Here is a 15,878-nt window from a genome sequence, read left to right as displayed (position 1 = left end):
CTCAATGAACAGATCAGTTGGTAAACTCAGTCCAAAAGTTTGTGAGGCACTTAATTCAGTCGTCCTATTCTGGCCTGGATAGCACAGAATAATTTGATGTGTGGTTCTAATCCTACCGTTCAAAGATGAGCAAGTTTTCTTTTCACAGGGAAATCACAGGATTCGTTAAATGGGCGGCTCGCCAGTCCAACCCCGCCGTTACGCACACAGGAAGAGCTGAGACAATCCACAGTTCAGGAATGATTCACACTTCGTTCGATTTACATGCAGAATGGATCACACTCATCAGCTGGACATCACAGCACTCACGTGGAAACAAAAGCAGAAGCACAAAAACCTGGCCAAGGAACTCGTTTACATGTACATCGGAAGAACCAGGGAAGTTCCAGATGATACACGTTCTCAAAATGTCATTCTCGAGCATAAACTGCTTCTCTCTGAATCATCAATTCTCGACTCAATCAGAGCTTCAAATCTCCCGCAGCAAAACAAGCGTCTGCTCGCATCAGAGGTTCACGGAGAAAAGAAAGTTCTAGAAGGCGCTGCTCTCTAAAAGTGCCGCGATAGCGGAATTTTCCATGACATCATTCAAAATGTGATCTCATTGGAGGCTTATGTAAAGGGAGATAACGCTATTGGACATATTTATAACATTCAATATTTTATATTTATCCATTTCTATATAATTAATTAATTTGTTTGCAGTCTTATATTTGATCTGAAAGCAGCTTTCATACTTTAACTCTGTTGTTTAATTTGAAGTGCATTTTGTCTCTGTCCACTGGTAACCTGGGTTACATGTGCCACTGAGTTACAGTCACATACAGAATCTTTCTATATAGATATGTTTGCACTTATTCCTAATCTGCCAAATCCATAAGCGGCACTCGGATTTGACCGTGGATCTCTTGGTCTGCACTAAAATGCTCTACCACTGAACTATGCCCCCACATCTTTGCAGAAAAATGCTCTTTCATTAAGCCATACCCCTACAGACTTCTGTGCTTCGAGCCAAAGATTAAGTTAGATCCTACGATTCAACAATATCAAACATTGACTCCTTCACTGTAAACTCAGGTCTATGGTTACTCCAAATCAGAATCACCAACTCTACAATGTCAATGTCAATGTCAATGTCACCTTTATTTATATAGCGCTTTAAACAAAATACATTGCGTCAAAGCAACTGAACAACATTCATTAGGAAAACAGTGTCAATAATGCAAAGATGATAGTTAAAGGCAGTTCATCATTGGATTCAGTTATGTCATCTCTGTTCAGTTAAATAGTGTCTGTCCATTTATTTGCAATCAAGTCAACGATATCGCTGTAGATGAAGTGTCCCCAACTAAGCAAGCCAGAGGCGACAGCGGCAAGGAACCGAAACTCCATCGGTGACAGAATGGAGAAAAAAACCTTGGGAGAAACCAGGCTCAGTTGGGGGGCCAGTTCTCCTCTGACCAGACGAAACCAGTAGTTCAATTCCAGGCTGCAGCAAAGTCAGATTGTGCAGAAGAATCATCTGTTTCCTGTGGTCTTGTCCTGGTGCTCCTCTGAGACAAGGTCTTTACAGGGGATCTGTATCTGGGGCTCTAGTTGTCCTGGTCTCCGCTGTCTTTCAGGGATGTAGAGGTCCTTTCTAGGTGCTGATCCAGCATCTGGTCTGGATACGTACTGGATCCGGGTGACTGCAGTGACCCTCTGATCTGGACACAGACTGGATCTGGTGGCCACGGTGACCTCGGAACAAGATAGAAACAGACAAATATTAGCGTAGATGCCATTCTTCTAATGATGTAGCAAGTACATAGGTTGTTATGGGAAGTGTTTCCGGTTCCGGTTTACCTAATTAATGCAGCCTAAAAATCCTTTAACGGATTTGGATAATAAAAGCATATTAGTATGTTATGTGTATGCCAGGTTAAAGAGATGGGTCTTTAATCTAGATTTAAACTGCAAGAGTGTGTCTGCCTCCCGAACAATGTTAGGTAGGTTATTCCAGAGTTTGGGCGCCAAATAGGAAAAGGATCTGCCGCCTGCAGTTGATTTTGATATTCTAGGTATTATCAAATTGCCTGAGTTTTGAGAACGTAGCGGACGTAGAGGATTATAATGTAAAAGGAGCTCATTCAAATACTGAGGTGCTAAACCATTCAGGGCTTTATAAGTAATAAGCAATATTTTAAAATCTATGCGATGCTTGATAGGGAGCCAGTGCAGTGTTGACAGGACCGGGCTAATATGGTCATACTTCCTGGTTCTAGTAAGAACTCTTGCTGCTGCATTTTGGACTAGCTGTAGTTTGTTTACTAAGCGTGCAGAACAACCACCCAATAAAGCATTACAATAATCTAACCTTGAGGTCATAAATGCATGGATTAACATTTCTGCATTTGACATTGAGAGCATAGGCCGTAATTTAGATATATTTTTGAGATGGAAAAATGCAGTTTTACAAATGCTAGAAACGTGGCTTTCTAAGGAAAGATTGCGATCAAGTAGCACACCTAGGTTCCTAACTGATGACGAAGAATTGACAGAGCAACCATCAAGTCTTAGACAATGTTCTAGGTTATTACAAGCAGAGTTTTTAGGTCCTATAATTAACACCTCTGTTTTTTCAGAATTTAGCAGTAAGAAATTACTCGTCATCCAGTTTTTTATATCGACTATGCAATCCATTAGTTTTTCAAATTGGTGTGTTTCACCGGGCTGCGAAGAAATATAGAGCTGAGTATCATCAGCATAACAGTGAAAGCTAACACCATGTTTCCTGATGATATCTCCCAAGGGTAACATATAAAGCGTGAAGAGTAGCGGCCCTAGTACTGAGCCTTGAGGTACTCCATACTGCACTTGTGATCGATAGGATACATCTTCATTCACTGCTACGAACTGATGGCGGTCATATAAGTACGATTTAAACCATGCTAATGCACTTCCACTGATGCCAACAAAGTATTCAAGTCTATGCAAAAGAATGTTGTGGTCAATTGTGTCAAACGCAGCACTAAGATCCACAACTCAAAACCTCCAAATAAGACAAGTCCAAAGGGGACACCCAGATTTGAACTGTGGACGACTTGATTACAGACTCACTTTGAAATCATGTCGTTGATTATGTCAAGCAAGCCAGATCCAAAATGTAGACCTATTGATCTGCAGACAAATGCTCTGTTGTTGAGCTATAACCCTGTACTGCATGAGCACAAACCTTAAAAAATAAATTTATGTCAGGGATTTGTTTATTCCTAATATGCCAAGCTCAAATTAGGCACAGGGAATGAACCTGGGACCTCTTGATCTGCAATCAAACGCCGTGCCATTGAGATATAACCCTGTAAAGTATGAGCAAAAAATGGCAGGAAGATATGGCTACACATATTCCTAACATGCCAAATCCAAAGGGGGCATCCGTATTTGAACCGGGGACCTCTTGATCTGCAGTCAAATGCTCTACCACTGAGCTATACCCCCACAGACTCCCTTGATCATAGCCTCACACAAGATGACAGACTCACTTTTGAATAAAGTTTATGGATATGACAAGCATGCCAAATACAAAAAAGATCCTCTCGAGAGGATGCACCACTGAGTTACAATCACATAGAATCTTTGTATATAGATATGTTTGCACTTATTCCTAATCTGCCAAATCCATAAGCGGCACTCAGATTTGAACTGTGGACCTCTTGATCTGCACTCAAATGCTCTACCACTGAACTATGCCCCCACATCTTTGCAGAAAAATGCTCTTTCATTAAGCTATACCCCAACAGACTTCTGTGCTTTGAGCCAAAGATTAAGTTAGATCCTACGATTCAACAATATCAAACATTGACTCCTTCACTGTAAACTCAGGTCTTTGGTTACTCCAAATCAGAATCAGCAACTCTACAACTCAAAACCTCCAAATAAGACAAGTCCAAAGGGGACACCCAGATTTGAACTGTGGACGACTTGATTACAGACTCACTTTGAAATCATGTCGTTGATTATGTCAAGCAAGCCAGATCCAAAATGTAGACCTATTGATCTGCAGACAAATGCTCTGTTGTTGAGCTATAACCCCGTACTGCAAGAGCACAAACCTCAAAAATGTATTCATGTCAAGGATTTGTTTATTCCTAATATGCCAAGCTCAAATTAGGCACAGGGAATGAACCTGGGACCTCTTGATCTGCAATCAAACGCCGTGCCATTGAGATATAACCCTGTAAAGTATGAGCAAAAAATGGCAGGAAGATATGGCTACACATATTCCTAACATGCCAAATCCAAAGGGGGCATCCGTATTTGAACCGGGGACCTCTTGATCTGCAGTCAAATGCTCTACCACTGAGCTATACCCCCACAGACTCCCTGTATCATAGCCTCACACAAGATGACAGACTCACTTTTGAATAAAGTTTATGGATATGACAAGCATGCCAAATACAAAAAAGATCCTCTCGAGAGGATGCACCACTGAGTTACAATCACATAGAATCTTTGTATATAGATATGTTTGCACTTATTCCTAATCTGCCAAATCCATAAGCGGCACTCAGATTTGAACTGTGGACCTCTTGATCTGCACTCAAATGCTCTACCACTGAACTATGCCCCCACATCTTTGCAGAAAAATGCTTTTTCATTAAGCTATACCCCAACAGACTTCTGTGCTTTGAGCCAAAGATTAAGTTAGATCCTACGATTCAACAATATCAAACATTGACTCCTTCACTGTAAACTCAGGTCTTTGGTTACTCCAAATCAGAATCAGCAACTCTACAACTCAAAACCTCCAAATAAGACAAGTCCAAAGGGGAAACCCAGATTTGAACTGTGGACGACTTGATTACAGACTCACTTTGAAATCATGTCGTTGATTATGTCAAGCAAGAAAGATACAAAATGTAGACCTACTGATCTGCAGACAAATGCTCTGTTGTTGAGCTATAACCCCGTACTGCAAGAGCACAAACCTCAAAAATGTATTCATGTCAAGGATTTGTTTATTCCTAATATGCCAAACTCAAATTAGGCACATGGAATGAACCTGGGACCTCTTAATCTGCAATCAAACGCCGTGCCATTGAGATATATCCCTGTACAGTATGAGCACAAAAAGGCAGGAAGATATGGCTACACATATTCCTAACACGCCAATTCCAAAGGGGGCACCCAGATTTGAACCAGGGACCTCTTGATCTGCAGTCAAATGCTCTACCACTGAGCTATACCACCACAGACTCCCTGGATCATAGCCTCACACAAGATGACAGACTCACTTTTGAATAAAGTTTTTGGATATGACAAGCATGCCAGATACAAAAAACAACCTCTCGAGAGGATGTGCCACTGAGTTACAATCACATACAGAATCTTTCTATATAGCTATGTTTGCGCTTATTCCTAATCTGCCAAATCCATAAACTGACTCGGATTTGAACCGAGGACCTCTTGATCTGCACTCAAATGCTCTACCACTGAACTATGCCCCGACATCTTTGCAGAAAAATGCTCTTTCATTAAGCCATACCCCTACAGACTTCTGTGTTTAGAGCCAAAGATTAAGTTTGATCCTACGATTTAACAATATCAAACATTGACTCCTTCACTGTAAACTTAGGTCTTTGGTTACTCAAAATCAGAATCAACAACTCTACAACTCAAACCCTCTAAATAAGACAAGTCCAAAGGAGACACCCAGATTTGAACTGTGGGCTACTTAATTACAGACTCACTTTGAAATCATGTCGTTGATTATGTCAATCAAGACAGATCCAAAATGTAGACCTATTGATCTGCAGACAAATGCTCTGTTGTTGAGCTATAACCCCGTACTGCATGAGCACAAACCTCAAAAATGAATTTATGTCAAGGATTTGTTTATTCCTAATATGCCAAGCTCAAATTAGGCACAGGGAATGAACCTGGGACCTCTTGATCTGCAATCAAACGCCGTGCCATTGAGATATAACCCTGTACAGTATGAGCACAAAAAGGCAGGAAGATATGGCTACACATATTCCTAACATGCCAAATCCAAAGGGGCATCCGGATTTGAACCGGGGACCTCTTGATCTGCAGTCAAATGCTCTACCACTGAGCTATACCCCCACAGCCTCCCTGGATCATCGCCTCACACAAGATGACAGACTCACTTTTTGAATAAAGTTTTTGGATATGACAAGCATGCCAGATACAAAAAAGAACCTCTCGAGAGGATGTGCCACTGAGTGGCAATAACATACAGAATCTTTCTATATAGATATGTTTGCTCTTATTCCTAATCTGCCAAATCCATAAGCGGCACTCGGATTTGAACCGTGGACCTTTTGATCTGCACTCAAATGCTCTACCACTGAACTATGCCCCCACATCTTTGCAGAAAAATGCTCTTTCATTAAGCTATACCCCTACAGACTTCTCTGCTTCGAGCCAAAGATTAAGTTAGATCCTACGATTCAACAATATCAAACATTGACTCCTTCACTGTAAACTCAGGTCTTTGGTTACTCCAAATCAGAATCAGCAACTCTACAACTCAAAACCTCCAAATAAGGCAAGTCCAAAGGAGACACCCAGATTTGAACTGTGGACGACTTGATTACAGACTCACTTTGAAATCATGTCGTTGATTATGTCAAGCAAGCCAGATCCAAAACGTAGACCTATTGATCTGCAGACAAATGCTCTGTTGTTGAGCTATAACCCCGTACTGCATGAGCACAAACATCAAAAATGAATTCATGTCAAGGATTTGTTTATTCCTAATATGCCAAGCCCAAATTAGGCACAAGGAATGAACCTGGGACCTTCCTAAAAGGCAGGAAGATATGGCTACACATATTCCTAACATGCCAAATGCAAAGGGGGCACCCAGATTTGAACCGGGGACCTCTTGATCTGCAATCAAATGCTGTGCCATTGAGATATAACCCTGTACAGTATGAGCACAAAAGGCAGGAAGATATGGCTACACATATTCCTAACATGCCAAATCCAAAGGGGGCATCCGGATTTAAATCAGGGACCTCTTGATCTGCAGTCAAATGCTCTACCACTGAGCTATACCCCCACAGACTCCCTGGATCATAGCCTCACACAAGATGACAGACTCACTTTCGAATAAAGTTTTTGGATATGACAAGCATGCCAGATACAAAAAAAGAACCTCTCGTTAGGATGTGCCACTGAGTTACAATCACATACAGAATCTTTCTATATAGCTATTTTTGCACTTATTCCTAATCTGCCAAATCCATAAACTGACTCGGATTTGAACCGAGGACCTCTTGATCTGCACTCAAATGCTCTACACACTGAACTATGCCCCCACATCTTTGCAGAAAAATGCTCTTTCATTAAGCCATACCCCTACAGACTTCTGTGTTTAGAGCCAAAGATTAAGTTAGATCCTACGATTCAACAATATCAAACATTGACTGCTTCACTGTAAACTTAGGTCTTTGGTTACTCAAAATCAGAATCAACAACTCTACAACTCAAACCCTCTAAATAAGACAAGTCCAAAGGAGACACCCAGATTTGAACTGTGGACGACTTGATTACAGACTCACTTTGAAATCATGTCGTTGATTATGTCAAGCAAGCCAGATCCAAAATGTAGACCTATTGATCTGCAGACAAATGCTGTGTTGTTGAGCTATAACCCCGTACTGCATGAGCACAAACCTCAAAAATGAATTCATGTCAAGGATTTGTTTATTCCTAATATGCCAAGCTCAAATTAAGCACAGGGAATGAACCTGGGACCTCTTGATCTGCAATCAAACGCCGTGCCATTGAGATATAACCCTGTACAGTATGAGCAAAAAAAGGCAGGAAGATATGGCTACACATATTCCTAACATGCCAAATCCAAAGGGGGCATTCGGATTTGAACCGGGGACCTCTTGATCTGCAGTCAAATGTTCTACCACTGAGCTATACCCCCACAGACTCCCTGGATCATAGCCTCACACAAGATGACAGACTCACTTTTGAATAACGTTTATGGATATGACAAGCATGCCAAATACAAAAAAGATCCTCTCGAGAGGATGCACCACTGACTTACAATCACATAGAATCTTTCTATATAGATATGTTTGCACTTATTCCTAAACTGCCAAATCCACAAGGGGCACCCAGATTTGAACCAGGGACCTTTTAATATGCAGTCAAATGCTCTACCATTGAACTACACCCCCACATCTTTGCAGAAAAATGCTCTTTCATTGAGCCATACCCCCACAGACTTCTGTGCTTAGAGCCAAAGATTAAGTTAGATCCTACGATTCAATAATATCAAACATTGACTGCTTCACTGTAAACTCAGGTCTTTGGTTACTCCAAATCCGAATCAACAACTCTACAACTCAAAACCTCCAAATAAGACAAGTCCAAAGGGGACACCCAGATTTGAACTGTGGACAACTTGATTACAGAATCACTTTGAAATCATGTCGTTGATTATGTCAAGCAAGCCAGATCCAAAACGCAGAACTATTGATCTGCAGACAAATGCTCTGTCGTTGAGCTATAACCCCGTACTGCAAGAGCACAAACCTCAAAAATGAATTTATGTCAAGGATTTATTTATTCCTAATATGCCAAGCCCAAATTAGGCACATGGAATGAACCTGGAACCTCTTGATCTTCAATCAATTGCCGTGCCATTGAGATATAACCCCGTACAGTATGAGCACAAAAAGGCAGGAAGATATGGCAACACATATTCCTAACATGCCAAATCCAAAGGGGGCACCTGGATTTGAACCGGGGACCTCTCTATCTGCAGTCAAATGCTCTACCACTGAGCTATACCCCCACAGACTCCCTGGATCATAGCCTCACACAAGATGACAGACTCACTTTTGAATAAAGTTTTTGGATATGACAAGCATGCCAGATACAAAAAATAGCCTCTCGAGAGGAAGTGTGTAACCCATTACACATGATAAATTTGTGTCAACTTTACAAACGGACCAGTGGGCTCAAAAGATTAGGTTCGTCCGGAGAGAGAGACGATACAGCAGCAGTGAATACTCAAACAAAAGGATGAGGTAAGAAAAGTTTGAATTTACTGAATATGTTCTTTTCTTTTCACCTTGTTATTAGGTTGTAATGATTACTCAATTTGTTGAACATGGACCCATATAACCTCACACAGGCTTAAGGAGAACAATAGAAAATGAAACCAACAAAACAAAACAAAATTTCATTCACTCTTGAATGTAAATACTCAGAAAGTCCAAAAGTTGGATGTTCTCAATGAACAGATCAGTTGGTAAACTCAGTCCAAAAGTTTGTGAGGCACTTAATTCAGTCGTCCTATTCTGGCCTGGATAGCACAGAATAATTTGATGTGTGGTTCTAATCCTACCGTTCAAAGATGAGCAAGTTTTCTTTTCACAGGGAAATCACAGGATTCGTTAAATGGGCGGCTCGCCAGTCCAACCCCGCCGTTACGCACACAGGAAGAGCTGATACAAACCACAGTTCAGGAATGATTCACACTTCGTTCGATTTACATGCAGAATGGATCACACTCATCAGCTGGACATCACAGCACTCACGTGGAAACAAAAGCAGAAGCACAAAAACCTGGCCAAGGAACTCGTTTACATGTACATCGGAAGAACCAGGGAAGTTCCAGATGATACACGTTCTCAAAATGTCATTCTCGAGCATAAACTGCTTCTCTCTGAATCATCAATTCTCGACTCAATCGGAGCTTCAAATCTCCCGCAGCAAAACAAGCGTCTGCTCGCATCAGAGGTTCACGGAGAAAAGAAAGTTCTAGAAGGCGCTGCTCTCTAAAAGTGCCGCGATAGCGGAATTTTCCATGACATCATTCAAAATGCGATCTCATTGGAGGCTTATGTAAAGGGAGATAACGCTATTGGACATATTTATAACATTCAATATTTTATATTTATCCATTTCTATATAATTAATTAATTTGTTTGCAGTCTTATATTTGATCTGAAAGCAGCTTTCATACTTTAACCCTGTTGTTTAATTTGAAGTGCATTTTGTCTCTGTCCACTGGTAACCTGGGTTACATGTGCCACTGAGTTACAGTCACATACAGAATCTTTCTATATAGATATGTTTGCACTTATTCCTAATCTGTCAAATCCATAAGCGGCACTCGGATTTGACCGTGGATCTCTTGGTCTGCACTAAAATGCTCTACCACTGAACTATGCCCCCACATCTTTGCAGAAAAATGCTCTTTCATTAAGCCATACCCCTACAGACTTCTGTGCTTCGAGCCAAAGATTAAGTTAGATCCTACGATTCAACAATATCAAACATTGACTCCTTCACTGTAAACTCAGGTCTATGGTTACTCCAAATCAGAATCACCAACTCTACAACTCAAAACCTCCAAATAAGACAAGTCCAAAGGGGACACCCAGATTTGAACTGTGGACGACTTGATTACAGACTCACTTTGAAATCATGCCGTTGATTATGTCAAGCAAGCCAGATCCAAAATGTAGACCTATTGATCTGCAGACAAATGCTCTGTTGTTGAGCTATAACCCTGTACTGCATGAGCACAAACCTTAAAAAATAAATTTATGTCAGGGATTTGTTTATTCCTAATATGCCAAGCTCAAATTAGGCACAGGGAATGAACCTGGGACCTCTTGATCTGCAATCAAACGCCGTGCCATTGAGATATAACCCTGTAAAGTATGAGCAAAAAATGGCAGGAAGATATGGCTACACATATTCCTAACATGCCAAATCCAAAGGGGGCATCCGTATTTGAACCGGGGACCTCTTGATCTGCAGTCAAATGCTCTACCACTGAGCTATACCCCCACAGACTCCCTGTATCATAGCCTCACACAAGATGACAGACTCACTTTTGAATAAAGTTTATGGATATGACAAGCATGCCAAATACAAAAAAGATCCTCTCGAGAGGATGCACCACTGAGTTACAATCACATAGAATCTTTGTATATAGATATGTTTGCACTTATTCCTAATCTGCCAAATCCATAAGCGGCACTCAGATTTGAACTGTGGACCTCTTGATCTGCACTCAAATGCTCTACCACTGAACTATGCCCCCACATCTTTGCAGAAAAATGCTCTTTCATTAAGCTATACCCCAACAGACTTCTGTGCTTTGAGCCAAAGATTAAGTTAGATCCTACGATTCAACAATATCAAACATTGACTCCTTCACTGTAAACTCAGGTCTTTGGTTACTCCAAATCAGAATCAGCAACTCTACAACTCAAAACCTCCAAATAAGACAAGTCCAAAGGGGAAACCCAGATTTGAACTGTGGACGACTTGATTACAGACTCACTTTGAAATCATGTCGTTGATTATGTCAAGCAAGAAAGATACAAAATGTAGACCTACTGATCTGCAGACAAATGCTCTGTTGTTGAGCTATAACCCCGTACTGCAAGAGCACAAACCTCAAAAATGTATTCATGTCAAGGATTTGTTTATTCCTAATATGCCAAACTCAAATTAGGCACATGGAATGAACCTGGGACCTCTTAATCTGCAATCAAACGCCGTGCCATTGAGATATATCCCTGTACAGTATGAGCACAAAAAGGCAGGAAGATATGGCTACACATATTCCTAACACGCCAATTCCAAAGGGGGCACCCAGATTTGAACCAGGGACCTCTTGATCTGCAGTCAAATGCTCTACCACTGAGCTATACCACCACAGACTCCCTGGATCATAGCCTCACACAAGATGACAGACTCACTTTTGAATAAAGTTTTTGGATATGACAAGCATGCCAGATACAAAAAACAACCTCTCGAGAGGATGTGCCACTGAGTTACAATCACATACAGAATCTTTCTATATAGCTATGTTTGCGCTTATTCCTAATCTGCCAAATCCATAAACTGACTCGGATTTGAACCGAGGACCTCTTGATCTGCACTCAAATGCTCTACCACTGAACTATGCCCCGACATCTTTGCAGAAAAATGCTCTTTCATTAAGCCATACCCCTACAGACTTCTGTGTTTAGAGCCAAAGATTAAGTTTGATCCTACGATTTAACAATATCAAACATTGACTCCTTCACTGTAAACTTAGGTCTTTGGTTACTCAAAATCAGAATCAACAACTCTACAACTCAAAACCTCTAAATAAGACAAGTCCAAAGGAGACACCCAGATTTGAACTGTGGGCTACTTAATTACAGACTCACTTTGAAATCATGTCGTTGATTATGTCAATCAAGACAGATCCAAAATGTAGACCTATTGATCTGCAGACAAATGCTCTGTTGTTGAGCTATAACCCCGTACTGCATGAGCACAAACCTCAAAAATGAATTTATGTCAAGGATTTGTTTATTCCTAATATGCCAAGCTCAAATTAGGCACAGGGAATGAACCTGGGACCTCTTGATCTGCAATCAAACGCCGTGCCATTGAGATATAACCCTGTACAGTATGAGCACAAAAAGGCAGGAAGATATGGCTACACATATTCCTAACATGCCAAATCCAAAGGGGCATCCGGATTTGAACCGGGGACCTCTTGATCTGCAGTCAAATGCTCTACCACTGAGCTATACCCCCACAGCCTCCCTGGATCATCGCCTCACACAAGATGACAGACTCACTTTTTGAATAAAGTTTTTGGATATGACAAGCATGCCAGATACAAAAAAGAACCTCTCGAGAGGATGTGCCACTGAGTGGCAATAACATACAGAATCTTTCTATATAGATATGTTTGCTCTTATTCCTAATCTGCCAAATCCATAAGCGGCACTCGGATTTGAACCGTGGACCTTTTGATCTGCACTCAAATGCTCTACCACTGAACTATGCCCCCACATCTTTGCAGAAAAATGCTCTTTCATTAAGCTATACCCCTACAGACTTCTCTGCTTCGAGCCAAAGATTAAGTTAGATCCTACGATTCAACAATATCAAACATTGACTCCTTCACTGTAAACTCAGGTCTTTGGTTACGCCAAATCAGAATCAGCAACTCTACAACTCAAAACCTCCAAATAAGGCAAGTCCAAAGGAGACACCCAGATTTGAACTGTGGACGACTTGATTACAGACTCACTTTGAAATCATGTCGTTGATTATGTCAAGCAAGCCAGATCCAAAACGTAGACCTATTGATCTGCAGACAAATGCTCTGTTGTTGAGCTATAACCCCGTACTGCATGAGCACAAACATCAAAAATGAATTCATGTCAAGGATTTGTTTATTCCTAATATGCCAAGCCCAAATTAGGCACAAGGAATGAACCTGGGACCTTCCTAAAAGGCAGGAAGATATGGCTACACATATTCCTAACATGCCAAATGCAAAGGGGGCACCCAGATTTGAACCGGGGACCTCTTGATCTGCAATCAAATGCTGTGCCATTGAGATATAACCCTGTACAGTATGAGCACAAAAGGCAGGAAGATATGGCTACACATATTCCTAACATGCCAAATCCAAAGGGGGCATCCGGATTTAAATCAGGGACCTCTTGATCTGCAGTCAAATGCTCTACCACTGAGCTATACCCCCACAGACTCCCTGGATCATAGCCTCACACAAGATGACAGACTCACTTTCGAATAAAGTTTTTGGATATGACAAGCATGCCAGATACAAAAAAAGAACCTCTCGTTAGGATGTGCCACTGAGTTACAATCACATACAGAATCTTTCTATATAGCTATTTTTGCACTTATTCCTAATCTGCCAAATCCATAAACTGACTCGGATTTGAACCGAGGACCTCTTGATCTGCACTCAAATGCTCTACACACTGAACTATGCCCCCACATCTTTGCAGAAAAATGCTCTTTCATTAAGCCATACCCCTACAGACTTCTGTGTTTAGAGCCAAAGATTAAGTTAGATCCTACGATTCAACAATATCAAACATTGACTGCTTCACTGTAAACTTAGGTCTTTGGTTACTCAAAATCAGAATCAACAACTCTACAACTCAAACCCTCTAAATAAGACAAGTCCAAAGGAGACACCCAGATTTGAACTGTGGACGACTTGATTACAGACTCACTTTGAAATCATGTCGTTGATTATGTCAAGCAAGCCAGATCCAAAATGTAGACCTATTGATCTGCAGACAAATGCTGTGTTGTTGAGCTATAACCCCGTACTGCATGAGCACAAACCTCAAAAATGAATTCATGTCAAGGATTTGTTTATTCCTAATATGCCAAGCTCAAATTAAGCACAGGGAATGAACCTGGGACCTCTTGATCTGCAATCAAACGCCGTGCCATTGAGATATAACCCTGTACAGTATGAGCAAAAAAAGGCAGGAAGATATGGCTACACATATTCCTAACATGCCAAATCCAAAGGGGGCATTCGGATTTGAACCGGGGACCTCTTGATCTGCAGTCAAATGTTCTACCACTGAGCTATACCCCCACAGACTCCCTGGATCATAGCCTCACACAAGATGACAGACTCACTTTTGAATAACGTTTATGGATATGACAAGCATGCCAAATACAAAAAAGATCCTCTCGAGAGGATGCACCACTGACTTACAATCACATAGAATCTTTCTATATAGATATGTTTGCACTTATTCCTAAACTGCCAAATCCACAAGGGGCACCCAGATTTGAACCAGGGACCTTTTAATATGCAGTCAAATGCTCTACCATTGAACTACACCCCCACATCTTTGCAGAAAAATGCTCTTTCATTGAGCCATACCCCCACAGACTTCTGTGCTTAGAGCCAAAGATTAAGTTAGATCCTACGATTCAATAATATCAAACATTGACTGCTTCACTGTAAACTCAGGTCTTTGGTTACTCCAAATCCGAATCAACAACTCTACAACTCAAAACCTCCAAATAAGACAAGTCCAAAGGGGACACCCAGATTTGAACTGTGGACAACTTGATTACAGAATCACTTTGAAATCATGTCGTTGATTATGTCAAGCAAGCCAGATCCAAAACGCAGAACTATTGATCTGCAGACAAATGCTCTGTCGTTGAGCTATAACCCCGTACTGCATGAGCACAAACATCAAAAATGAATTCATGTCAAGGATTTGTTTATTCCTAATATGCCAAGCCCAAATTAGGCACAAGGAATGAACCTGGGACCTTCCTAAAAGGCAGGAAGATATGGCTACACATATTCCTAACATGCCAAATGCAAAGGGGGCACCCAGATTTGAACCGGGGACCTCTTGATCTGCAATCAAATGCTGTGCCATTGAGATATAACCCTGTACAGTATGAGCACAAAAGGCAGGAAGATATGGCTACACATATTCCTAACATGCCAAATCCAAAGGGGGCATCCGGATTTAAATCAGGGACCTCTTGATCTGCAGTCAAATGCTCTACCACTGAGCTATACCCCCACAGACTCCCTGGATCATAGCCTCACACAAGATGACAGACTCACTTTTGAATAAAGTTTTTGGATATGACAAGCATGCCAGATACAAAAAAGAACCTCTCGTTAGGATGTGCCACTGAGTTACAATCACATACAGAATCTTTCTATATAGCTATGTTTGCACTTATTCCTAATCTGCCAAATACATAAACTGACTCGGATTTGAACCGAGGACCTCTTGATCTGCACTCAAATGCTCTACACACTGAACTATGCCCCCACATCTTTGCAGAAAAATGCTCTTTCATTAAGCCATACCCCTACAGACTTCTGTGTTTAGAGCCAAAGATTAAGTTAGATCCTACGATTCAACAATATCAAACATTGACTGCTTCACTGTAAACTTAGGTCTTTGGTTACTCAAAATCAGAATCAACAACTCTACAACTCAAACCCTCTAAATAAGACAAGTCCAAAGGAGACAACCAGATTTGAACTGTGGACAACTTGATTACAGACT

At 41.1% G+C, this 15,878-nt stretch overlaps 13 non-coding genes across 13 annotated transcripts; all 13 read right to left on the bottom strand.

Annotated features, from left to right (window-relative positions):
• Positions 1-3,405: 3,405 nt before the first annotated feature.
• Positions 3,406-3,477, bottom strand: trnac-gca (transfer RNA cysteine (anticodon GCA)). Its single transcript has one exon. It is a non-coding gene; the product is annotated as a tRNA-Cys (tRNA).
• An 804-nt stretch (positions 3,478-4,281) lies between these two features.
• Positions 4,282-4,353, bottom strand: trnac-gca (transfer RNA cysteine (anticodon GCA)). Its single transcript has one exon. It is a non-coding gene; the product is annotated as a tRNA-Cys (tRNA).
• Positions 4,354-5,157: 804 nt separating this feature from the next.
• trnac-gca (transfer RNA cysteine (anticodon GCA)) lies at positions 5,158-5,229 on the bottom strand. The gene has a single exon. It is a non-coding gene; the product is annotated as a tRNA-Cys (tRNA).
• Positions 5,230-6,033: 804 nt separating this feature from the next.
• Positions 6,034-6,105, bottom strand: trnac-gca (transfer RNA cysteine (anticodon GCA)). The gene has a single exon. It is a non-coding gene; the product is annotated as a tRNA-Cys (tRNA).
• An 889-nt stretch (positions 6,106-6,994) lies between these two features.
• Positions 6,995-7,066, bottom strand: trnac-gca (transfer RNA cysteine (anticodon GCA)). The gene has a single exon. It is a non-coding gene; the product is annotated as a tRNA-Cys (tRNA).
• Positions 7,067-7,873: 807 nt separating this feature from the next.
• On the bottom strand, positions 7,874-7,945 carry trnac-gca (transfer RNA cysteine (anticodon GCA)). Its single transcript has one exon. It is a non-coding gene; the product is annotated as a tRNA-Cys (tRNA).
• An 804-nt stretch (positions 7,946-8,749) lies between these two features.
• Positions 8,750-8,821, bottom strand: trnac-gca (transfer RNA cysteine (anticodon GCA)). Its single transcript has one exon. It is a non-coding gene; the product is annotated as a tRNA-Cys (tRNA).
• Positions 8,822-10,758: 1,937 nt separating this feature from the next.
• On the bottom strand, positions 10,759-10,830 carry trnac-gca (transfer RNA cysteine (anticodon GCA)). Its single transcript has one exon. It is a non-coding gene; the product is annotated as a tRNA-Cys (tRNA).
• Positions 10,831-11,634: 804 nt separating this feature from the next.
• trnac-gca (transfer RNA cysteine (anticodon GCA)) lies at positions 11,635-11,706 on the bottom strand. The gene has a single exon. It is a non-coding gene; the product is annotated as a tRNA-Cys (tRNA).
• Positions 11,707-12,510: 804 nt separating this feature from the next.
• On the bottom strand, positions 12,511-12,582 carry trnac-gca (transfer RNA cysteine (anticodon GCA)). The gene has a single exon. It is a non-coding gene; the product is annotated as a tRNA-Cys (tRNA).
• Positions 12,583-13,471: 889 nt separating this feature from the next.
• trnac-gca (transfer RNA cysteine (anticodon GCA)) lies at positions 13,472-13,543 on the bottom strand. Its single transcript has one exon. It is a non-coding gene; the product is annotated as a tRNA-Cys (tRNA).
• Positions 13,544-14,350: 807 nt separating this feature from the next.
• trnac-gca (transfer RNA cysteine (anticodon GCA)) lies at positions 14,351-14,422 on the bottom strand. The gene has a single exon. It is a non-coding gene; the product is annotated as a tRNA-Cys (tRNA).
• An 886-nt stretch (positions 14,423-15,308) lies between these two features.
• On the bottom strand, positions 15,309-15,380 carry trnac-gca (transfer RNA cysteine (anticodon GCA)). The gene has a single exon. It is a non-coding gene; the product is annotated as a tRNA-Cys (tRNA).
• Between the last annotated feature and the right edge of the window lie 498 nt (positions 15,381-15,878).

The sequence above is a fragment of the Carassius carassius genome, chromosome 38 (assembly GCF_963082965.1).
Source record: "Carassius carassius chromosome 38, fCarCar2.1, whole genome shotgun sequence".
In the NCBI taxonomy this organism is placed as follows: Eukaryota; Metazoa; Chordata; class Actinopteri; order Cypriniformes; family Cyprinidae; genus Carassius; species Carassius carassius.
The sequence above is the reverse complement of the archived record's forward strand: the minus strand, read 5'-3'. Positions and strand labels throughout refer to the sequence as shown.